Raw genomic sequence first — 27,770 nt, 5'->3', positions numbered from 1 at the left:
GCAACACAATGCTCGCCCATACTTCACCAAATAATGGTGCGTATGCAGATAAAATACTAAAGTAATTGAAATATTTTCGAAATCTAGTGCATTCAGCAATTGTCTTAAGGAGTGCAATTACAACCATCGCACCCAAAATTGATTTGATTTCTAGATGTGTCATATCATATATTTTTGCTCTCCAATATGTATATATATATATATATATATATATATATATATATATATATATATATATATATATATATATATATATATATATATATATATATATATATATATATATATATATATATATGTATATATGTATATATATACATATATATGTATATATGTATAAATATGTATATATATATATATATATATATATATATATATATATATATATATATATATATATATATATATATATATTTATGTATGTATATATATATATATATATATATATATATATATATATATGTGTATATATATATATATATACGTATATATATATATATATATATATATATATATATATATATATATATATATATATATATATATATATGTACGTAAATATGTATAGATGTAGATATAAGTATGTATATATAAATATAAATATAAATAGATGCATATGTATAAATATATATTTATATATATGTATGTATACATATTATATGTATATATATAAATAGATGTAGATACATATGGACTATGTATAGATATATGCATATAGATATATATACTGTCTGTGTGTATGTATATATATGCATGTGTGTATATATATATATATATATATATATATATATATATATATATATATATATATATATATATATATATATATATATATATATATATATATATATATATATATATATATATATATATATATATACACATTCATACATACATATATGCATGCGTATGTCTGGGATACATGTAGATGTTTTCAAATTTAAATTGGCTCTCTTACTCTTAATATTCCTAGATGACCCAACTTCACAATACGAAATACAAATGTGGACAGCAGAACTCATCATCGAATATTAACTATTAAAGGAGTATGAATGAAAGTGTAACAACACTTTTTAACGATGCTCCAGCATGACCACATCATTTGGGCTGAAACGAATATATATGTATACCACAGGCACGCATGCACACAAACTAGATACCACACACACTATACACACACTCACATGCAAAGTCCCACGCGCGCACATACACATACACTCACATGTACATATATGTATTTATAATGTGTACACCACAAAAACTGTGGTTTCCAGTTTTGAGTCGTAAACACACATCAAATTGAAAGTAATACAATCGTTGAGATGGTGTTATACATCATTGCTGAACGTGTAATATATTTTACAAATTCAATAGCAGATATTCCTAATATATTTGTAAGTTGTATTTAGATCTTACGATTTATCTGTTATTCAAATAACATAAATTGATCCTTTTTTAAATATTTGTGTTCGTCTATCAATGCGTATTTGATGCTCCATATTGAGTCTAAATTAACACAGACCATGTTATAGTACTGTGGTCTTTTCCAGGCCTGAATGATGAAAACACACATATACTGGTGCAGGTAACAGTTTATAAAATGATTTGTAAGTCATATTTAGACCGGAGATGTGTTGCCGCTAGAGATAACACACAGATCAATGGTTTTTTCCTGAAACAGTTGACCTTTAAGAGTAAATCAATATATTTAGGCAGTTGGCAATCTTCTTCACCCAACGGATACAAGCATTATTCTTGCATTGTAATATTGAGGACATTAGAAATGATTCTTCGTGTTGTAGCCGGTGGGCTCCATGTCGAATTGGTTGAAAACATTGTATAGTTTGTGGCAGTTTGTTCAACGGGTTCCGACAATATACACTAAACGCTTTACTGTAGTGGTTTTACAAGAATGTTGAATTTGGTATAAGAGTACAGACATTTCCTTTCTTAGTTATTAGGTCTTTTGTAGAGGTGGAGTGTAATGTTGTTTCTCACTAATACACACACACAGACAGGAGAACATGTTATATTTGATAAGCACACACTATATATATACATATATATATATATATATATATATATATATATATATATATATATATATATATATATATATATATATATATATATACATATATATATATAAATATGTATATATATATATATATATATATATATATATATATATATATATATATATATATATATATATATATATATATATATATATATGTATATATATATATATGTATATATATATATATATATATATATATATACTTTATTTAAAAGCAGCAGAAATATAACAAAAAAACCGTTACTCTGAGTTTATATATATATATATATATATATATATATATATATATATATATATATATATATATATATATATATATATATATATAAGTAACCTAGCTATAAACGTCTATATTTTTTCATAAATGAATGTTTAAACGTAATCACAAAACCCTTTAGATGTTCTGTTTTGCTTTGTACTAATACATAATATTTTCTATATAAAGCTTCTAGGGAAGTCTTTGTATATACAGGTATTTCACATTTATATACAAAATTTTGCAATATTATTTTATTCACTTAGATGTTACATGTTTGCACTTTTATCGTCTTCAAAGTATATTCTATTGAAATTGATGCATCGGTCCAGACGCGTTTTCCACTGTTTGTAAAAGTCCTGGAACTCTTGCGAAGTGATGCCTTTTAACGGTCCGATGCTTTTTTTTTCTTTACCTCTTTTCAAATCTGCGAAACATTTTCCTTCAAGGACATTTTGCAATCGGAGGAACAAAAGAAAAAGTGGAAGGAAGCAAGATCGGGTGACGTGAAAGGTGGCTAAGCGGGGTCATGCCATTGTTTTTCGAATACTGTCTCACACTTCCGTGCGTGGGCGAGGTACGACCTTTGCTGTAACTCTGTTTATTCCCAATTCCTCGTTCAAAAATCATTGGCTGGAGCTCCAGGACATACCATTCATATCAACTAAGTTTCATCGAGGTTGGTCTTCAGGCATCACGTAACTATTTCTAAAACGTCAAAACCAGTTGTAAACTTGTGCTTGCTCGTGGAACGACTTTTGTAAGATGGCTGTTTGGAGCATGAAAACTGTTTTAGCTACCATTTTCTCTAGCAGAAAGTTGAATTGCACGCACGCTCGCTGTTCCTTCGTTCCGGCAATCGCAAAAATCGACGAACAAGGGAGAAGCACTGCAAAGCAAAGACGCACCACGTAGAGGTGTGACCCTACAGGACGCTGGAGGTCGGTAGACAGATGACCAGGGTTCGCGTGAAGTGGCTTCTAGCGATGGAAGTCTGAACTACGAAGCGTTTCTCCTACAGAGAACGTTTCGTTTACTTTCAGGTACCTCTTTGTGTGTGTTTATATATATATATATATATATATATATATATATATATATATATGCATATAGACACACATACATGTACATGCTTACATATATATGTCTATATACATGCATATAAGGGTACAGGACGTCAAAAATCGTGAACAAAATGAGTAATGAGAACATAAAAAACAAAAGCAGGGAAAACGAAATTGTTTTCGAACAACTAAAGAAACAAATAGAGAAACGAGACAGGCAGCATAAAGAACATTCCATTGATCAGTGGTCCCCTACTCTGTGTGTGTGTGTGTGTCTGTGTGTGTGTGTGTATGTGTGTGTATACATATAAGAAGTACAAAACTATAGTAGCTAATGGCTAATACATATGGCATGTTCGATATGTTATACTCTGCATCTGCAGCATTTGGTGTGATATCTATATAAGGTTGTCTATATTGAATATCTCTGATATCATTCAATATATTCTTCGTGCAAAATTCGGTTATATGTGTTTCGTCTACGTCATACTTTATGGTCGAATTTTATTGATGTAATGTATTCAAACGAGAGAAATGCTTGGGCATAATCATAAAAAAAAAAACACAAAGAATATTTTAATACAATGAAAATGAGAAACAAACGCACAACACATATTGTACAATAAACAATGTCTATAAATAGACATAATTCTAAAACTAGATAATATGTCTATTCTTTGAAAAATTGAGATTTGAAATAACTTTTTTTTACATCGATCGACTTGTGATAAAAGAAAAATAACGAGTTATTCAAATTCTATGCTGTATACCATAGCACAAATTCACGATTATCTGAGGTTACTTCGTAATCAATTTGCATGCAAAATACATTCTAGTAGAAAGCTAACTGTTAATTTATTCAGAGTCACTTTTTACACCATCATGTTCATGATCAATACATACTTAACTAAAGTGGTAAGTTAAACTAGTGAACATGGTTTGATGGAATTGAAATGTACTAAATATGTCAGACATGCTTCCTTTGTAAGAATGCTTGCATCATAGAAATATTATTGCTTCATACGGAGGATCAATCGTCCAGGCTACATAACCGTCCAGTTAGAACATATGCTATAGATAGGTACAAAGCTGGAATGATCAAAACTGGAATGCTACTTCGGCTTTTCTTCTCAGAGATGATATAATTCTCCTTCCTCACCTTCTAGTCTCATCGTTTCCAGTCACCTTATGTTCTTCTTTCTTCAACAATCTTTCCTTTTCCCTTCTTGCACTTTTTATCCTACCACTTCTGTTCATGTATGAAACTGACGTGATCCTGCGTTCTTTATCAGTTGTATTTTTTTAAAAAACATTTAGAAAGAACTAAAGCTCTGTTCATTCTCATTAATTTCTCTTATTTCACCTTTACACTGAAAAAAGGCCTGCCGGAAAGGGTGGACTTTCCATAGCATGTTCAATGTATTTTGTTCTTACAGGTTTTACTATGTAATATAATACGCTCCAAGGTAGACCAACATCAGCCGCTTTGGAGTATGTATCAATATACGTATGTGATATGCAATAATAGAAACAACATTCAAAAGCAAACGAGTACAAATGAAACACCCTCAAATGTATTTATATTGAACAGAGAAATACATTCTGATTTGTTAATATTTTACTATTAGATATAAGTTTTATATATTCAAGTGTCTTTAAATGCAAAGATCTCACATGAGGAAAACAGTTCATTTGATGCTAGGAGGCCTAATCCCTCGAAAATTTAGCTACATATTTAAATTTTATAAATTCCTGTACCTCGCCATAAACTGCGATATTCGTTCAATTCATTTGAGTGAAGAAAGAGATTTATTTGTAACTTTAACAGACAAGTCATGGAAATTCATTATTTAAATAAATACACGAAGATTTATTCAACATCTTTCGTATAACTATGTATTTTCCTACAACAGGAAATTAAAAATCCAAAACTTAAATATTTTATGAGTTTCGGTTTAGAAAAATACCAATTATTAATACTTTAGTTTAAATAATTTATTCATATCCGCGTATATTCTATTTTATTCTATTTTAGTTATATGCTCACGTCTTTTTAAAACACACTACCTGAATTGAGAAGAAATTGAGAAAGGAAATAGTAGGAATCATAATGTAAAAAAAACAGAACTAAAACATATATAAACATAAAACTTACGTATTTGTTCAATCTACTGATATATGAATAGTTTTCTTAGGAATTTAGGGGAATGTAATTAATCCAAATCAAGAAAGATGGTATGATATTCCTTTTGCTTTATATATCAATTTATTTCATATTTTCTTTTTACTATTACTTTCAGATATAACATGATAGCATCTTGTAGACGGCAATGCATTATTTTCCATTTAAATGTAGATTTTCATTCGTTTAGCAGTACTCTGTAGGAAAGTCTAAATTAAATTTATACTTTCAATTGAATTAATACTTTTGAGTATCCCTAATAATTTGAAAATATTGAATTTATAAATGGTGCATTCATTTAATTATTTAAGTCTTGGGATATCTTACACCTTTATTCAATACAGAAACTAGATGTGGTGTTTCGTAATAACTATGCGAATACCGCTGTAGGAAAAGATATTCCTTTTAACCATAATAAATATTTGTGGATGATACCTATGTTTCTAATCTTTTAGGGTAGTAGATTGGCAGTATCCTTACAATGTCGGCAAAAGAGGCTTTGCAGTATTTGTTTTGGATTTTTATGTTTTGAGTTCAAGTTTAGCCAAGTTTAAATTTACTTTTCATTTTTTCTAGGTCGATGAAATAAAAAAATCAGTTAAGATGACATCTACGTACTGAATTGTTATTTCCGTGTCTAAATATGAAATGAATTAAAACGGATGAAAATTTAACGTCATCACCATCACTTTCACATCAAGCACAGTGATGGCTTTATGAAACGAAATTGCTTCTCAGACACACACACACACACATACACATACACACACACACACACACGCACACACAGACACACATATACATATATATATATATATATATATATATATATATATATATATATATATATATATATATATATATATATATATATATATATATATATATATGCGCAGATGTAGACACATACAATAGGAATACAAAACACAAAATGGCTGAATGTTAGCAAGGAGGGACACACATATAAAAAAGAAGAAAGCAAAGGACCATTGATGAGGTCACAGAAGTGTGACGAAAGAACTCTAGCCGAAATATGATTAATGTAATATAATGTAATATAAAGCTGAAGCAAATTAACACCAACTATACAGTGCGTGTGTTTTTATTGGCTAAACTGGCAACATGACCATCCCCAAATACAACAATATATATATAAATATATATATATATATATATATATATATATATATATATATATATATATATATATATATATATATATATATATATATATATATATATATATATATATATATATATATATATATATGAGAGGCAGAGAGAGAGAGAGAGAAAGAGAGAGAGAGAGAGAGAGAGAGAGAGAGCGATGAAGTGGGGCCAAGTAGATAAGCATCAAAGTAGGCACAAATATTCTTAAAATGTAATATATGTGTTGCCTAATCCTCGTGCTCCAATAACTATACCGACTTTTGTTATGTATCATTTAATGTCTTTCATAACATTTAAAGAAATATTGTCACTATTCGTATATGGACTTAAACAATATCTATTTCGATGGACAGAACATAAATAGAAGTATACTATACAGCTCTAGTATTCGTATTTCTTTTCTTCATCTTTCCTTTTCGTTCCATTTTTTTTCTTCTTATATTCATTTTATATTTCACTTACAATTCACTCACTTTCGTCTATATAATTGTAATAGAAATAAATGTCTTGTGCATGCCTATAGGTAATCAATAATCCAATGCAAACAAACAGTTGGACAATAATAGCTTTAAATTGAAATATCACAGCAAGTGATACATATATATTCTTTTCGAATTGGAATAAATTTTTGACTGTGCAAAATCTATCTTCATCATCTCGCTAAAAACCGGTTATTATGCATTTGTAGTTTGAAGATTTAAACAACGATATTGCGCGATTATTCCAAGTTTAAAACGAAGTTATTCTCGTAGTCTCACGCTCTCTTTTCATGACATCACGTCATATCAGTGAAATTTCAAAAAGCTTCCCTTATAAATTTTCTAAATTCATTAGATTTCTCTCCATGAATATCGTGATGAAAATTTGTGGTATCTGTTGTCTTTGTGTCAGTTTGTGTTGGTGTTTATATGCGTGTTTTACTTTAGTTCTTCTGTGATTTTCTATGTTTGCGTGTCGTTAGTGAAAATGATTGATTTGATATTAACACTGATTAGTTCTAATAGTTTTTCTTTATTATGTCTTTTTATATAATAATACAGAAATCTCCGAGACGGAAATTACTTGAGTCAAATCCGTTTTGTTCTTTGTATCATGTTTAAAATTAATATTAATATCAAACATAATTACTAGTACAACAACTACAATTAAGATGAGGTATTTGGTAATGGTGCTGTTAATTTTATCGATGGAGGTTTTTAACTAGTATCAATATTATTCACCCATGAATTCATAAAAAGTAAAATTGATCTCGTTGAAATTCGAACATACATGTTTTAAAGACAATTTAAATTGCGATTATTTTATCGACTGTGCTTTACTGGTAAACGAAAGCAATAACAGTAGTAAGATCAACAATGAAATATATAATATTCTTCAATTTTTTTTTCTAATTTAGGCATAGGGCCAGAAATGTTGATGTCATCGGTTAAGGACGATGATACAGACCTCAATGCTCGACTGGTATTTTAGTTTCACTGGATGGAATACTGCAAGTAGTTTTTTCAACCGCACCACTGAACCTGTCAGCACACAACTGCCTTTTGCACAAATAACGACTACGATGATAATGATGATGATAATTCTATCTTTTCAAGGTACATGGCATAATTACATACAAACAAGCGTTAGAACCTAGGGCTTAAAACCGTGTATTGATGGGAAAAAACAAAGTTATATAAGTAAATTATGTCAGGTTTGTTCCTCATTCAATGAATACATGAAAACCTTGTTAAAAGCTAAAAAAAAATAAATAGAAATAGACGAAAGCTCATCAAATATTTTATCGCGTACAAAATGACAAACCTATTCGTACACGAATGTTTACACACAAGTTAGTGTGTATCAAGCAAAGCAGCGCATACTGCTAACTGTTTATCACTAGTGTATTGAAATCGTATGCAACTTAATGTGTCATATTTTATATAGCGGTAGATGACTGCAGTACTTTTCAGTAAAGTCCTATGTTTATATTATCCGTTCTTAAATAGGTTTATAAAACTCTCCATAAATACAGTACTGCATCCTCCTTAAGATCTCATAAAAAGAAGCACTTTCTTTAGCAGTATTCTCTTATTCATTTTTAAGATTGTGCACTTCCTGATACTCCTTGGAACGAGCTGATTTTCTTCTGACTTAAATACCACTACCTTCACCACATCAGATGCACAATTCTTTCTTCGTTTTATTTCAATATTTCTACAAATGGACACTCTTATTATGTACTCTATATTTATATTATTGTTCTTCAGAACCTAACTGATCCCCATCTACAAAAGCTGACAGGTTAATATTACTGTGAATAGGAACTTAATATTACGCACTCCTGAAACCGAGCAAGAGGCAAACTTGTCTACTCCAACTTATAACGCTTTGGGAACAAATATCTCCGTGCCCAGCTCTTGTGCTTGCAGGATCTACTGCTATTGAATATTCTATCCAACTGTCGGTTAATGGACTTCCTCAAGCTACTTAGGTGATCATTGCTTTAATGTTTATAAGAACTGCTTTCTGTGTTGCTCCGGTAGCCTCATTATTTTTCTATCTGCATCTACGATCGTGCATTTATTGTATAGATCTGTGTATTCCCACATCACAAGTATTCAAAACTAGTGACGTCTACGATTCACATATTGTTTCTCTTTGCCTCACCGCTTGTAACATCGAGCTAGGTATCAATATCACTGGTAAAACTTCACAGTGTCATTCTTATATTCTTCCAATGATATCATAAAGTAAAAGCCTAGACGCCAGTATAGCGCACTTCCTCGGTCTGACATATGTCTTCCACTTATGATTTGAAAACCGGCGAAATACTATCGTCCATTCTATCGTGAAGTATGTAAATTATATCGTCTCCTACATCGCTCTCGCTTTCCCTCAGTAGAACTTTTGAAGGTATTCGAAAATGGCTTACTTTCTGTAATAAGGTTAGTCTTTACACCCACTCTTGAATAACGAAACACAGTATTAGAATTCAATGTGCGATAGCATCTAATACATTGCTAGTTGATTAATATTTACTTTCTTTTGTTGTGACAACGGAAGCAAAAGCTATTTATGCTGTAGTTTTTTTTTTATTCCATTACACGTTTTACTTGATACTGTTTATGGCTGTCAAGGTGCGAGACATATCTCCCAGCGAAAATAACATTTCTTAGTATTTTTAAAAGTGCAATTGTCTCTAATATTTTCTTTATATGCTTTGTTTTTCTTTGTTGGGGGTTATAATTTTGGGAACAACTGCTGACATGGTCATGATGTTTGAAATGCCTAGCAGCAAAATTATATTTTTTGGCTAAATTAAAGTAATTTTCATTTCTTCTGCGCTAAAAATGCTTTGTTAATTTTCTAACAACAAATTTCACCACAACACCGATCAGCGTTGCATGCAGTCTAACGAATTGTTTGAAATCACATAAGTGATAAATAGAACATTTTGTCGAATGAGAAACTATGACAGCAAAAACTTAAGAATAAAAAAAAAGAAGTAATAATAACTGCTTCTTTTATAATAACACTTTCTTTCGTAGGTACAGGTCCCGAAATTTGGAGCTGGAAGTATTCGATTACATTAAGAAAGTATCCCTTATTCTCCACCCTGGTTGAAAATGACAGCAAAGCACGGCTACTTTTCCGGAGAAAACTGAAGATTTTCAAAAACAAAATACAGAACCGAGGTCAAGCGTGGCTTTTTCTGTTGGCGACCACAATAACGATGGTAATAATAATAATAATGATAATAATAATAATAATAATAAATGGCCTGATGCAGTACCAGGCACTGGCTCTCATGGCTTCTCAACACATTGGAAGTATTATCATGTACACGTCTTGTCTTGGTATTAAAATGGGATACAGCAAATATTTAGCTGAATACCACAGATTTGCTTCTCATTTGTTTGACCTTAATGAGTTGAGCATGTCCCTTAGTGTCTGAGGACGATATGTGCATCACTGATCACGAGCAGAGGTAGTTGTAGACCATCGTAGTCATGTGTTGAAAGGAATAGTTTAGGGTGTTTCATTCATCATCTTTTCACAAGCCTTATTCAGGGACCTTTTAAATGGGATGGGCTACTTCACCTAAAGAAAATTCTAAGCGTGCCCCCTCTGCAAGGTCATGAGCTGTTTATCTTGATATGATATCACTATATCGCGCAAAAATTGTTGTGATGCATGCGCCTGGTCTACCCTTATCAGGTGTGTAGTTATGATGGGTATATTGGACTTCATATATTTGTACCCCAGGGTCCCTTTGATAGCATGCGCTGCTTTCTCACTCAATAATAGTAATAATAATAATAATGATAATATTAATAATAATAATAATAATAATAATAATAATAATAATAATAATAATAATAATAATAATAATAATAATAATTAGGTGCTTAACTCTTAGAACGTTGAATATGCCAACATTAACTTTATTGCAGTATAATGCATGAGACAAATTTAATTTCAGTGATGTAACATGTATGTGTTACATTTTGCCATTAATTTAAGGTTACACGTTGCTCACACCGGCTACGTGATGTAAGTATTCAATCAAAATAATTTCATACTAAATCTAAAATAAGACATCTTCAATCTTAAATTATATACAAAGTCTAATGTAATATTAATCGCATATTTACTCGTAAATTACGCGCTCATCGAAAAGGAATTGGGGCAGAAACTTTAATTAGTTTTCTAACTTGTAATAAAACTTACCGATAAGTTTAACACTGAAGTAATGTGATTTCAAGTATAGGTCCTTTCACCAATGTTGGAAAATTACTGGTAATTATTCGACACTGCAAATATTATTGTTAGTCTTTATTTTACTTAAACGTTAAAGAGCATTTTTTTACTTTAAATTTTAGAGCACATTTACAAAGTTTTATTTTTACGTCCTTTTTTTTTTCATTTAAAATATCATTAATGTCTTTATTTACTGCGCGATTTAACTTGCCGTTATCACTTTGATTGTTGTGAAAATGTATTTTCGATGAGAACACTCTCCATCACCTTAGAAAACGTGTCGTTTTAGTGTCTCAAATAACTATATTTAATTCGGTGACTCCAATCAATGAGTGAATTTTATGAACAAATGCAAAAATTCAGTTCAATGAAATGGTGTTCAATACATTTCTATTTACAATTGAGAATAAAATCGAATTTAATTATGTTTATACAACAAGAATACTATAAATAAACCTGATTACAGCATATGAAAATATATCTGGTACATTTAAGGTGAATTGCACCTTTAGAACGCACCGGATTAATTTGAAAAATGTACTAATACTCATGGCATTCTATGACGTTATCTTTTCCCTCTACATTACCAGCAATAATAATAAGTTTAAATTCTCAAAAATAAATTATTGATTTCTTACAGTGAGCAAACACTAAATACATAGATGAAGGTAAATGATTTGTGTTTCGGTATTTAGGTATATATCCTGTCGTCTTCTGGTCATCATCTCTGACACTGCATTACATATCATGTGATATGAATATAAATATCGTTACAGAACTCTGTCTTCTGTAAATACGAATACCAAATACGGTAGATAATAGACGTACCGGTTAAAAAGAATGCAAACATCCCCTACGGCTCAGACCATTCTAGATGAAAATTACATTAAAGTAATAATGTATAATTGTTCGAAAGGAACAAATCTTATATTAGCAATAATCAGTTTATCAAATTTGAAACTCTATGCGTTGAATATAATATCACATAACAGTCCTCTATAGACTGGAGTATGTTATAGTCATTGGGCACTAATTTTCTGTATGATTCTTCATGGGAAGAAACTCAAAATATATCTTGAAAGTCCAAGCAAAAGTATTATTGAACATATTTAGAGGCGAAAGAAATATTTTAATTATTAAGTAATTTATGATAAGCAGTTTGTCTGAGACCAGATAGTAAAAATTAACACACTTGTGGGATGGGACCAACAGTGGAAATTTATTCCTTGAGATATTCATTCATGTAAGTAGTTATTTCCTAATGTAACTATCTGAAAAATGTTCGTTTGTTTGTAAAAACTCATTTAGTAAAGGCAAAATTTACAGCAGCGAGAGCATTGGCAAGCCTAACTAATGATGGATTGAGACAAGTAAACGGCAGTGGTTTGTAAGCTCTCAGTCACAATGGGTTATTAAACTTATATCAACGAACTTATTTACAGTAAGCAGAACCATAGCTGTATTTCATGTGACATAACTACCGGTGCGTTTCATTAACATGCGTATGTCAAATAGAAACATAACTATATCCACGGCAAAATACTGAAATCCTTGGTACTACAACACTACATTCTCCACGTTATTTTGCAACTATATGGTCGCATATATATATATATATATATATATATATATATATATATATATATATGTCCATATATATAAATGTGCGTGTGTGTGTGTGTTAAATACATTTACGCGTATATATCTAATTCGTACACATAACCAGGAGAGAAGCTCACATTTATTTTATAAAATATAATTTCTCTTGGATAAATGTTGAAACCGGGAGGCTTTTGAAAAAAGAAAAACGAGATCTTTTGGAAATAATTATGACAACATTTTCTTTAACCTAATCGATTGCAAATATATCAAAGTCTTTTCTTTACGTTGATAAACGGAATATTTTAGAAAATTTCAATCGAGTTTAACGTTAGTATACGATTTGCATTAAAGTGAAAATTTAATTACTGTGTACATATATACTGAATATCGTTAGCATAATCATCATATTCATGTTGATTGATATTTGCATCTCAATGAAATGAAACTATATATGCATCCGTGTATACGGATACAACACATACTCACTGACGAACACGAACACAAACACGCACACACGCGCCCCACACGCCGTGTGTTATATATATGCATATGTATATATATATATATATATATATATATATATATATATATATATATATATATATATATATATATATATATATATATATACATATATATATATGAGTAAACATAAATACAAAAAAAAGGGTTTTGTATGATCGTGTATAGAGGAATATACTATTTTATTTAAAAGAGTTCCAACTCTGTTTTTTATGTTTTTTTATTTATATTCTTGTAAAATTTATGTGGGATATAGAATATGGAATATATAATATATAATATAAAAAAAGATGGATGGTACAATGAAATGAAGTGTTGAATGTCTTATTGAATATATGGAATATGTCTTATTGAATATATGAAATATTGAGTGTTCAATATAAAGGATTAAATATATAAATATATAAAGGCGAATACGTATTTTCTATACCTTGTGGTATTTCATCATGGCCGGTATGACAGACTGTAACAGACTGTAATAGACTGGCTGGTTTTCTGTCTTTTATACCTATTCCTTTGGACAGCAGCAGTATGTGTTTGGCTATTTTTGGAGTTGATGCCAAGTTTATTTTTTAGAAATGATGACATTTGATAGATCTTTTGTGTTTTGGTTATAGGGATAAGATTTTTGAACCCCAGTAGGTGTTTGGCTATTTTTAGAAATGAGGACATTTGATAGATCTTTTGTGTTTTGGTTATAGGGATAAGATTTTTGAACCCCAGTAGGTGTTTGGCTATTTTTAGAAATGATGACATTTGAGACATTTTTTTGTGTTTTAGTTATAGGGATAAGATTTTTAAACCCCAAGTAGGATAAATTTAATCATTGTTTGAATTTCTTAATAAAGTCCTTTTCTTTGCATTTTCTCTCAATTTCATTCCGGTTGTAAAGTTTATGGAATGGAAATATAATAAAAGTTTGATGATCACATGTTGCCAGATGGTTACTCAGTGGTATTTGGCGGACTTCTGGGTGTTTAATCTGTTGTCGATGCACCCGAGAGCGTTCCGATAGTGCATTACCTGTCTGGCCAACGTACAGTTCTTCACAATTAGGGCATTTGATGCAGTAAATTAGATTTCTACTTTTGCAGTTCATGTTCGCATTGGTGAATATTTTCCCTGTTTTCGTGTTCATATATGGGCCGGTATGAATTGATCGGCATGTACCGCATCGGCTATCATTGCATTTGGATACAGTGAATGCTTGATTTTTGTTGCTGAGGTCAAACCTTGCCTTTGTTAATAGCTTTTTCAAGTTTTTAGGTTGTCTCTTACTGAGAGTTATATTTTGATCTGTAATGATATTTCTCAATTCCTTACTTTGTTCAAGGATCGGTAAGTTCGCTTTGGCGATATTAAAGATGTTCTGGTGGCATGGATTTTGTGTCACTATAAATGGAATGATCTTTTCCTGTTTGTCTCTTCTTGTGGTGTCCTCAGTTGTTGTATGGGTATTTTCGAAGCCCGCTGAATACTATTTTCTATGAGTAGTGATGGGTACTTTTGCTTTAGCAGAAATTCTTTCAGTTCCATCAGGCGCTGATTTCTAGTCTCTATATCCTCTACAATAGTATGTATTCTCCTGGCTAGGCAGTATGGAATGTTGCGTTTTGTATGGGGTGGATGGTACGATTTAAAGTTCAAGTATTGGTGTGTCTGTGGGTTTGTAATATATATCTGTGGTAATGGCGGTGTCTCTTTTAACTACCATTATATCTAGAAATGGTAATTTGCTACAGCTCATCTCCTTTGTAAATTGGATGGATGGGTGTAGGTTGTGTTTAAGTATGCACACACACACACACACGCACACACACACACACACACATATATATATATATATATATATATATATATATATATATATATGGTCATTTTAATATTATGTAATTATATGTATGTATTTATATAGATTTATAGTATATGTTTATACACACACTCACACATAAACACACACACACATACACACACACACACACACATATATATATATATATATGTGTATGTGTGTGTGTGTGTGAATATATATATATATATATACTTATGTTTATACGCAAAAACATTTATATTGTGCGTCCTGTGACGTGGGCGGAGCAGAGTGCGTGTTTGTGGGTCAGTGTGCGTGCGTATACACATGTATGTATGCTTGTATGTACGCTTGTATGTATTCTGCATATTCATGTGTTTGTGTGCTTGTATGTGTGTGTACCTCTCTCTCTGTCTATATATATACATATATACACACACATATATGTACATATATTTATCTATCTATCTATCTATCTATATATATATCTATATATATATATATATATATATATATATATATATATATATATATATATATATATATATATATATATATATATAAATATATAAACAAATGTATATGTAAATGTATGGATATATATATATATATATATATATATATATATATATATATATATATATATATATATATATATATATATATATATATATATATATATATATATATATATATATATATATATATATATAGTTCAAATTTAGAGGAAACGAAAGACGAAAGCATGTGCAGGAACAACGTGCTTAACGCTTGGGAAGAATTGAAAATCCTTTTTCGTTTCGAGCCTACGATCTTCGAAATATGGATTAAGATGGAAGAAAACGGAGAGAAAAAAAAAAACAGGGAGAAAATGTGTAGAGTTCAACGGTCATGTATACACACTCACACGCACACACAACCAAACTCACATGAATATACATATACATATATATGTAAATATATTGTGTGATAACGACAGTACTCACTGTACAATGTACCTTGAATTCCTTACAGAAAATTGCAAGTAATCGTTTAACGAAAACATTCCACAAAGCATACAGGTCATAACAGAAAAACTTTAAACAATTATTTTGATAATACTGCTCTCACATTTGGTATGATATCCAAGACTTTCAAAGACAGCCATTGCTGATTTAGTACATTACATTAATTCGTCCTGAAAATACTGTCCGCTTAAAGATTGAAAAGAAAAGGCAACTTTGAGATATTTGGAGTGTTTAAATCAAATTTGACGGCAATACATTTTGTAAAAATGCCTTTTGCTAAAAAAGAGGAAAATGATGTTAATGAATGCAGGCGTCAACTTGCAATGTGGTGATCAATTTTATTAATTAGAATCCCATAAATGGTAAGTGATTGAAATATCGAATTTTTATTGTAACTGAATCCGTGCAGGAAGGACCAAAACGAAACGATTACATAGACAGCTATCATAGTTTTAAAGTTAGAATATGAATGAGAAATTTTCTATTTTCCACGAGAAATATGTACTCAGTATTTAGGCAGAAAAATAACATCAACATATCTATAATCTGTGAAGTAATTTAAAAAAAAATCATTCTATCGATTGCACACGTAGCTCTCAGATATAAGCACAGTTTCTGACAATGGTGCGATAGATTGATTTGCTTTAGAAAGTTATACCTAATTGGTGAAATTACGTAGTATCGTGGTTCAAAGTAAAATTGTGGTTCAAATCCCAAAACAGAAGTGGTGTTCTTAAGGTAAACCTTTTGTGTCCGTTATTCCAGTCCAGTTAGCTGCAAATGTATAGCAGTAGCAGCGGCAAGTGATGAGTTTTGCGATGGATTAGCATCTGTAAAGTTGAAGAGTTAATATTTTACTCACTCCGAGCACATGAAAAACGGACTAATTTCTGGTATATCAAGTATGAGACAGGCTTATCTATAAAAGATAGTACTTCGATTATATGTAATGATTTAATATTTGACTAGTCTGGTTTGCAACGGGTAGATATTTCGAATAATCCATACGCACGGTATGTAAATATCTTACATCTAGCTCTTGAAGTAAGACAATAAAAGATTTACTCAATCGGTACCCAAAATTATTTCCGTTTCTTTTCTGCCATTTCGAGTATTTCTTCAACCCCACTGTATTGAATAATTAATTTAGCACAAGGCCTTCGATTTTGAGAGAAGGCTTACAATCGATTACATCAATCCTGAAGAGTTGGCTAGTGCTTGTATTATCGACTCGGAAAAGAGAAAGGAAGTGTTGAATCCTACGGAATTTGAACTCACATAATAAAGTGGAAAGAGATCACGCGCAGCCTCATGTTAGAGTTGCTAACGATTCTACCAACTGAAATTCATTGGAGAGGTATAATGAATTCCATCGCCCCCAGTCCTTATTTTATCGACCAGGGAATGGAAATTCGACCTCGACGGAATTTCAACGCAGAATGTAACGGGTTAGAAGAAAAGCATTTTGAGTGTAGTGTTAATAGTCTTGCCAACTCGTTACCTTCATGAACTAATCTTGGCACATGACCATTTGTTTTCGGTGGTGAGGGTTAATCGATTACATCAACTCCAGTGTTCGACTAGCTTTTATTTTATCAATCTTGTAAGAATAAAACATCACTGTGAAATCGAATACAGAACGTAATAAGTAGGCACACATACCGCTCAACATTTTGTTCAATGTGGTAACTATACGGCCTGCTAGATGCCTTTACTAGCCAAAATAATACTGTGTATTTAATCCGCCGGTGAATGGTAGACCACACTAATGAATATATGAACGGGTTAACAGGTTCCGTTATCATAAACGTTTAGATAACGAGAGAATCGAAGGCTGAAAATATTCCCTTAATGTCATGCATTTAAATTATAAGTGTACGTATTTTTTCTTCAACGTATTTTAAAGAAACGATATAAATATTTTATATTTTCAAATGAGTGGTGCAGACACATTATTACACATCGGAACTTAAAGCAAAGAAACTTTCTTGCTGATATCGCTATATATATACAAATTCACTAAACCAACGTAATTGATGCGCATTCTATATATATATTTCAAAGAATATATATATATGTAGGTATGTATGTAGTTGTGGGTGTGTGCACGCGTGCGCGCGTGTGTGTGTGCATGTGAGAGTGTGTATGTATACATATCTATGAATGTATATATATATATATATATATATGTGTGTCTGTGTGTATGTATACATATGTACGAATATATATATACATGTATATGTATACATACGTATGAATATATATGTCCATATGTACACGTAAGTATATACATATGTGGGTGTACATGTATGCATGCATGTACCTCTCTACATGTGTGGGGATGTCCGTGTGTAAATGTGTATGAGAAGGAGTGTGTATATATTGCATACAATACATGCACATCTGTTTCTATCCATGCATGTTTCAACTTATGTGTGTCTATATTTGTGTCTGTTATATAATATTTTTAAAGTTTATACGTATTTATCAATGGATATAGAGACATGCGGTACGCCAGGATAGAGAGTAATTGATGATATATTTTTTAAACATATTTGGTTCAAGTTATATGTAGGGGACGGATGATCGGTGATGACGAAGTTGAAAAAATATCGTTTAGTTTCTAAGAAACTTTCTGCTGTTGATACGAGAGAAATCGAAAAATATATGGAAAACAAAAAAAAAAAAAAAAACAAAGGAAAACTCCACATAATATAGTTTAATAACTGTGTTGTATTCCTGCTCCTTTAGATGTATGATTTTTTTTCCTTGTTGATATTTTGTTTGTGCGTTTGCTAGTTATATGTTCTGATGTCTGTTAAGGAGATAAATATAATAAAAAGCATAGAGTAATATACTCTACGCTGTTCTTTCTGTAATGCTGATAGGAAGAGGAAAACTATAATGATAACATATGATTTTATTTGTTTTTTTCTTTTTATTTGTAGATAGATGCGTCCGATTGATATGAAGAGGTCATATCTATCTATCTATCTATCTATCTATCTATCTATCTATCTATCTATCTATCTATCTATCTATATGTCACACACACACACACACACGCACTTATATATATAAAATAGGAGAAAGTGAGTGAGAGAGTGAGAGAATGAGAGAGAAAAAGAGAGATAGGGATAAAGAGATAAAGAGAAAGAGAAAGAGAAAGGGAGAGATAGATATATAGAGAGAGAAAGAAAGAGAGAGGGAAAAAGTTATATATATATATATATATATATATATATATATAAGAGAGAGAGAGAGAGAGAGAGAGAGAGAGAGAGAGAGAGAGAGAGAGTGAGAGAGAGAGAGAGAGTGAGAGAGAAATTGGCAGCATACGATGATTAAAAATACCCTGCGGCAATGTTGGTTAATCGTTGATTTACAAGAAATGGGAGTGGCCATTCAGTTAGACACTTCGGATCCTAATTTATAGAGGATTTCTAATATATTTTCTAGATATTTAAAAGTCGACAGAGATATGAAAATCTATGTAAAATTAAGCTTTCTCTTATATATACATACCTAGAATCGCATTACGCGTGTACATGTGAGTATGTATTGCTACGTGCATATTTCTGCAAAGGCACATCCATATATGTCTTCAATCTTACCGGCTTACACTTGAAAATGTTTTATGTCCCTTTTTAGCAAAGACAGCTTAAGTCATTGGTGAAAAGTCAATGACGTTGGTGAGAATGAAAATGAAAGTTGTAGTTGAGAATGAGTTAGGTGAATTGGAGGACTTGAAGCCATCTCAAAACTAGAAAAACAGTTACGTGTCATGGTGATTTGTGCAGGATATCAAAATGCCGACATCATGACTGTTGTCCAGCGCTCTGTGTAAAGGCGGTAAAACGTGGGATGCACTGCTGCAACGAAGAGCACGAGGTCGTTCCTTCGGGAAGAGATGCAACAGGCGTTCTGCCTGTGACCGCACGCCAGAGTTTGTCCAATAGATAAACAAGAACTTTATCTGTTGGAGACCGTAGTCAATCTCTGGCTGTGGAAGGTTGCTGCTGTAAGGCTAAATGTGTAGCAGCAGAAGTCGGCTTCATGCCATGCTTGCAGGATGACGCATTGTTCATTTAACGTATATATATGTTTTACTTTCTTTAGAAGAGGAGAAAAATATTTTTGTTCATTTTTTTTTAAAGTGGGGACAAGAGAAAGAAAAGCAAAGAGAGGTAGAAAAATAGACAGTAAGAGAGGTTTCATTTCAATTTGTTGTCGTAAACTCATTGAAGCTTCATTACAAAGTATCTTTCTTTTTTCTATTTTTCTTTTTACTTCTTCTTTCCCATAGGAATACCTATGAACATATTTGTAAATAAACACATTTTCTCACAAGGGCTTGCGACTTTTCAAGATGTCAATTTTAGGAAATAGGATGGTAAAATAAGAAAAGAGGTGAACGTGCGGTCATCACTGAAAAGTAAAATGAAAATATATATTTTTTACACTTGTGTAGTCAAATCCCATATTCTGTGTGATTCCGTGTTTTTCACGAACATATATTAAATATTAGTAGTAAATATTATATGGCTGTAATTATGCACTGCAGAGGGCATAACAGAAGATATATCATAAAATCTGTGTAATGTGTATTTAACTATATTGAATATCTATGTCACTCCTAGTATATAGCGTTCCTTTTCAATACATATGAGTCTAGTACGCTTCTTGCATCGTGGTTAAATAACTGCGGCAATTATTAGTATTGCTACTTTTGAAATACAGAGCAAATGTAAGGGTAAAAACGATAAGCACAAGTTATAGTATTAGTTCTTATGCAAGATTCAGTATTATGTTTGTTTGGAATCCTGCATTCGGATTTTTAAGTCATTTTAGTAACATGTTCAGAACGGATCACTGGGGAACACTTTCATTAGGTTACAGAGGTACAGAGAACTAATGAGGTCGAGACAACTAATGGAAATTTATTCAATGTAAATTAATGCAATAAGTTGCATATGATCCTCTCTAGTTAACCATGCAAAATACACTTGGTACACCTAAGATAGCGGTACCATGATGATGAAACGCAAGGAGGAACTAATGATATGAATATATACATGTACATATATATGCATACACATCGCTAGAAGGATTACTGTCCCCATTTCTCTTTCTCATACACATTGGTAGAAGAATTACCTTCTCTCTTTCTCTCTTGCATGCACACACTATTTATATGAGAGTTGCGCATTGGTATATAAATCTTTGTATCTGTTTTATAAGGCATATCTGTGTATTATTCCCAGCAGTTCAGCCTTATTTTCCCTTCTCCAATAATAGGGAGATATTTTTTCCTTGATCATGTAACAAAGGAAAAAAGTTCTAATTCTTCTTATTGCTGCAGGAAGTAGTAATGCTGTGTAACATATTTTATGGAAAAGGTCACGTGTTTGAGATTCTTATCCTTGAAATATTTTCTCGCCAGAGAATACTATTTTCACTAAAATTCTTGAACACTTAAACACTTTATCAATCGCTGTTTTTTTTATTCTAAGAGATAGGCATATAATCATATAGACTACATAGATATATCAAATTCAATAATGAAGCATCTAAATAATTATTCGTCTGCCTAAAGTAGATTTCAAATCTCTATCAAATGCCATTCTACTCTTTAAAATAGAAATAAAGTCATAAATGTTGAACAATATAACACATGATGTGTTGTCGAAGTTGCTTTCAACAGAGTTTTTCTCACTACCTGTTAATATTCCTTAACCACACAAGCAACTGAAACATTATTAGGAGTACTTCTTCTTAGGCTTGCAACACATCAGATATTTCATTTCATATAAAGCTCTTTACTTCGACTTATTTTTTTAAGACGTTAATTTGCATGATTCACAGATGAAATATAGGTTAATGATTTTTGTATGTACGTGTATACTTGTTGATAAGTATATATATATATATATATATATATATAGGTAAGTATCGATGTATAATGTACATTCAATCATAATTGTGTGAAATATAAGTCATTATTGACAGTAGCAATTTCTGAAGTAATTACCACATGAATGTTTTGGGAACATAAAGAAAAAAAAAACATATTAAGTGAAATTCTTTTTCATATGTCAGCTTCTCCTTAAATGTTTATAATTCGTTATTAATTTTTTAAAAACTTTCTTTCTAACTCTCTCATTCTGTTTATATAACGTATACGTATATACATGTGTGTGTGTGTTCGTGTGTGTGTGTGTATTCTGTGTGCGCATGTGTATGGGTGTGTGAGAGAGAGTAAGACAGAGTGAGAGAGTGTGAGTGAGTAAGACAGAGTGAGAAAAAGAGAGAAAGAAATTGAGAATAATTCTGAAACAGCAGATTTTCAAGTAATGCTACGTATGAACACGTTAAACCACACACGCATATATATATATATATATATCAAGTCATCCTATAAGTTTTGTCCGATTATACCTTTTATAAACCTGAATGAAATTTGATAGTATTTTAGAATGTCTAATGGAATTTTATGCATTTGTATACATTGAGACTAATTAAATATAATTTTACAGAATAATAGAATTAAAATTTCTTTGATTAAAACCCTTTCTAGCATGGAAGTATCCAAAGAGCATTTAAGGGACATAATGCTTTATGAGTACAAAAAAGGAAACTCTGCAGCCGAAGCGACTCGAAGCATACACTCAGTTTATGGGAAAGGGTGCTTGAATGAAAGAACTTGCATATATATATAGAGTCATACTTCCTCCACTAATAAACGAAAATAGTGTGACATGTTTTCCTGCGTTTAAATTTCATATGCTGTCCTTTATTCCTTTCGCCTGAAAGTTGATTAGAACTTCTAGATTTTCTGAAACGTCTCAGTCGGTAAGATGTGCCAAAGATTACGAAATATATCAATAGTTTACGAAATATATCAATAGCACAATTGTTCGTTGACATAGCTTAAATTTTAATCTTATAATTCTGTTTTACTTCCAGAACGGATCGACTTACAGTACTTTAAGTCATGTACTTTAAGCAGATTCAAAAATTTCTATTAATAAAATAGATTTTAGAAGTGTAGCAATTGAATTTGCCAAGGAGAAATAGCTTAATTATATCCGCTACCCTTTCGTAGACGTGCTATATTTGTGTATCATACACTCCATAATTTTGCCTCAATGTTGCGTCATGCGGCTTTTTGAAATACAACTGCCATAGGTGGAACAAGAATGTAGCTAACGAAAGCGGAAACTCTCAGGAAGATATTTTTCGTGGGAAAAACTTTGAAGAATATATTTTAGACATGAGATTACCATAACTCGATGTTACACTCTGAGAAACATAATGCAACAAGGATGGAGCTTTGATCCTTTTTTGATTATGCTAATTAAGGATCATGCGTTTAAGTCACTTCTATTCGATTAGTTTATATACAACGATGAGATGCCTTACTTTTTCTCCCCCTACTATTTATGAAAAATATAACACAGTGCTTTTTTAAGAATTGCGCTTAAGAATTTAAGTGATATTTTATGGTCTGATAAAGTTATAAATGTTATCCCATCAGAAAAGTTGAATACTAACTCATAACTTCCGAAGGGAGAAGTGCGCAGCAACCATAACTCTGCATTGCATTTTCAACATAGTAGAAAACATGTACGGTATTAAATATTTTTAAAAGACTACATAATAAGAAATCGATACCACAAATATATGCTAGAACGAAGATATTATAATTCACGTTTCACACGAATTGTGTTTCACTATATTATTTCAACTACATTATCGATTTTACTATTTAGCTTTAAAACATCGCTGTTACATATTTATGATGTTCTTTCATTGAAGAGAACCTCATAAAAGTAGTTTTGACATCATGAATATCATTTTCAGGCACATTTTGTGCATTTCACGCACATCAGCGGAGTATTGTATGATTTATCTTATTTTACTCCTGTTTTATGTATTATAGAAATATTTGAGTGGTGCAGCTTCACTTTTTAATTGGACTTTAATTTATAGATGTCAAGAAATTAAGAGAAAAATTCAAATTCAGAACGTTGTTGTCCTGCAAACTTGACCTTTTATCAATTATTACACTACCAACTCATCATGTTCTTTCACTTTATTTGTGTATTCTGTTATATTTTACATCGGACTCGTAGACGAATAATGATTATTGATTTCATTATAGTTTTCAGAGAGCAACATATAGTTATTACAATTTCATGTCTAAAATATATCTTTCAATTTTTTTTCCGCCAAATTACTGATTATTTGATACATATAATAATATAATAAATAAATGTATATAAGGTATATATATATATATATATATATATATATATATATATATATATATAAGGTATATATATATATATATATATATATATATATATATATATATATATATATATATATATATATATATATATATATATATATATATATATATATGTATATATATATATATATATATATATATATATATATATATACACATATACATTTACATTATAGATATATATATATAAATATATATACATATATATATATATATATATATATATATATATATATATATATATATATATATATATATATATATATATATATATATATATATATATACCTATACATATATTATATATGATAATATACATATGTATATATTGTATGTTAGATATATATTATGTATGTGTGTGTGTGTGTGTGTGTGTATCAAAGTATTCCAACGAATGGAACGTGCAATTTAATATTTCTAAGAGAAATAGAACAGGTGATCCCTGGTTGCAACTTTTATGCTACGCCGGAAGGAATGTTTCTTAATCTGACCAGTTCGTTTTGGTAGGCATAGTTAATTGTAGCATTCTATCTATTTCATGCGGCATATAAAAGCCTTAAGATCCTTCTCAACAATCCATGATTATACCATTTGAGAAATACTTTTCTATATTTTCTTCGAGGGCTTGCTCTTTAATTGGAAACATCTACATGAATGGTGAATATTTTGAAAAATTGCTCGATTTAATTCCGCTCAGTATTTGAGTATGCCCGTTTACCTAACGAAATATCAATTTTTTTTCCAATGAAATTTCAGAAAAAAAACATATAAATCATATCTGATATAAGACTGCCAATGGAAAACACGAGCTTACAGATGTTGAGGGTGTTTAGTAAGCAAGTTATATATCAACATATTTTTGTGAACGAAGTGCACACATCCGGTATATGTGCGTACACATATCGTGAGTCTGTGTTGCATAGAGTACATCGTAATGATAGACAACATTATTCGAATCCACTCAAGTGCTGTCTTGATATTGGCGGGTGATACATAAAGTTTTGGTACCTACATAACATTTTAGTTACATATGTAGTCCTCTCAGAAACATCATTGGAGAGCACTTTGTTTATTGGTTTGGGTTCAAACATACATTCATGTACTTCTCTATAGTGTACCGTGATAGATATTTATGCTTCCCTGAAATGTATTGGGACAAAAAGTGAAGCAAAAAGCTATCAAAACAAATTTGATTTTCTGTGGGATAAATAGATTAAAAGAAAATAACGAACATATTTAAGATATGGGCTGTGTGTTTCCTATACATTTCTTCGCCTAGGAACCTTCTTCGACTAGGAACTCAAAAATGTTTTCGATCTGGGATACTGGAGTTCACTCTCACTTCCTATCTTACAGAATTTCTTTTCTAAAATTGGTTTACAGGAACAGGTATAGAAATCGAAGAGAATTATTTATATAATGGAGAAGCAGAGGAAGTATACCACTCTGAAAGCAAATCAAGACACTGCGGATGGATATCGATTTCATCACAATGAACTATTTGTAGTTAATAAAAAAAAAACAGCATTGTTCATTTGGCAATTGCCTTGTGTATTACCTTCGAAGAAATGTAATACACAAACGATGAGCGCATATGAAATATTCTAAATAACATTAAAAATATCATTATTTGACCTGCCTTCGAAACCTATAATAAATGTTACGATATATTAGTCATAATTGGATCGACTAGACAGTACCCGATACGTACTTTTGTCTATTTGGAAGATAGAATGTATTTTGATATTGAATCCTGGACAGATTTTGACTCATCTTCATCGGATTTCATATATCAAATCTTATTACTAATTACTGCACCAAATTTGCTATTCCAGCACTGAGTAATAAGGACTCGGCATATTAATTATCAGGGAAAACCGTTTGCTATTTTCATGTAAATATATGAGAACTTAATGAATTCTGAACAATAAATATATACGTATGCTGCAAACGTCATTAAACTAAAAATAATGAGTTTGAAAAAGTGGAAACAAGGAAAACAAATCCTATTATGAATTGATGTATAAAATCTGTTTTTTTTCTTTCTTTTCAGTTGCGTAACAGAAATAGGCTAAGTGATTTTAAAGAGACATGTGCTATAAATATCTAAGAGAAGTGTCGTTTTTACATATTTTAAAGAACAAAATCTATTATTAGTAAAAATGGCTGAATACACATAAATGAAAAGTGCTGCAAAACACATCGGAAATAATATATATAATTTTCAAGAAGTAATAGTATTTTGATAAATATTATAGCGCTTAACCATTTGCAATTTGTACAAACGCTGTAGAACAGTAATGTTGGAATAACTACATAAACAGTCTTATATTTGACAAATATGTTTTCAAGGGCTGTAAACTTGTGATTGATTGTTATTCATATGTCATAACATATCAATGAGTCACTGGAATAAATATCAACATATGAAAATCAAAGCAATGTCTCTAATTTAGATCAGTGAAATATTAAGTGAGATCTTACTATACACACCTGCTATTTACATTATCTAGAATGTTCTCCAGTACGTTTGAAGCGGAAAAGAAGACTGGTTAAATGATTGTTTCCAATAAGATATGCTTAACGGAAATAACTTAGATATGTTTCGACCAAAGATTGGTCCAGGCCACGTCCTACTCAATAACACTACCTGCCAGGATCTGTTAAGTAAATTTTACGAGATGTTTTGTGGTATTATGGCCCATTAAAATAGGATGATGTTCATTGAGATATATCCAGTTATAAGTGGCTTATCGTGTATCCCTTGGAGAAATTTGGTTTTATTTCAAGGTGATGAAATATTTTCCTTCTTTTATTTATTTTGGTATAATGGTAAATAGAGCTGGGCCTGTTGTGGAACAGAAATTGTATCGTGATCCTAAATTGCGTATGAACATATGACATATGGCCGCAGTCTTTGATAATCTCTGAATCTGGGGCTAAGGTCGTATGGGCAACGCTGGTGGTATAGTCTACACTTTGAGCAGACTATGCGTTGTGAAATGGTACGACACCCGCTG

This window comes from Octopus bimaculoides, chromosome 12 (assembly GCF_046866305.1).
Source record: "Octopus bimaculoides isolate indiv1 chromosome 12, ASM4686630v1, whole genome shotgun sequence".
NCBI classification, from domain to species: Eukaryota; Metazoa; Mollusca; class Cephalopoda; order Octopoda; family Octopodidae; genus Octopus; species Octopus bimaculoides.
This window is presented reverse-complemented; position numbering follows the sequence as displayed.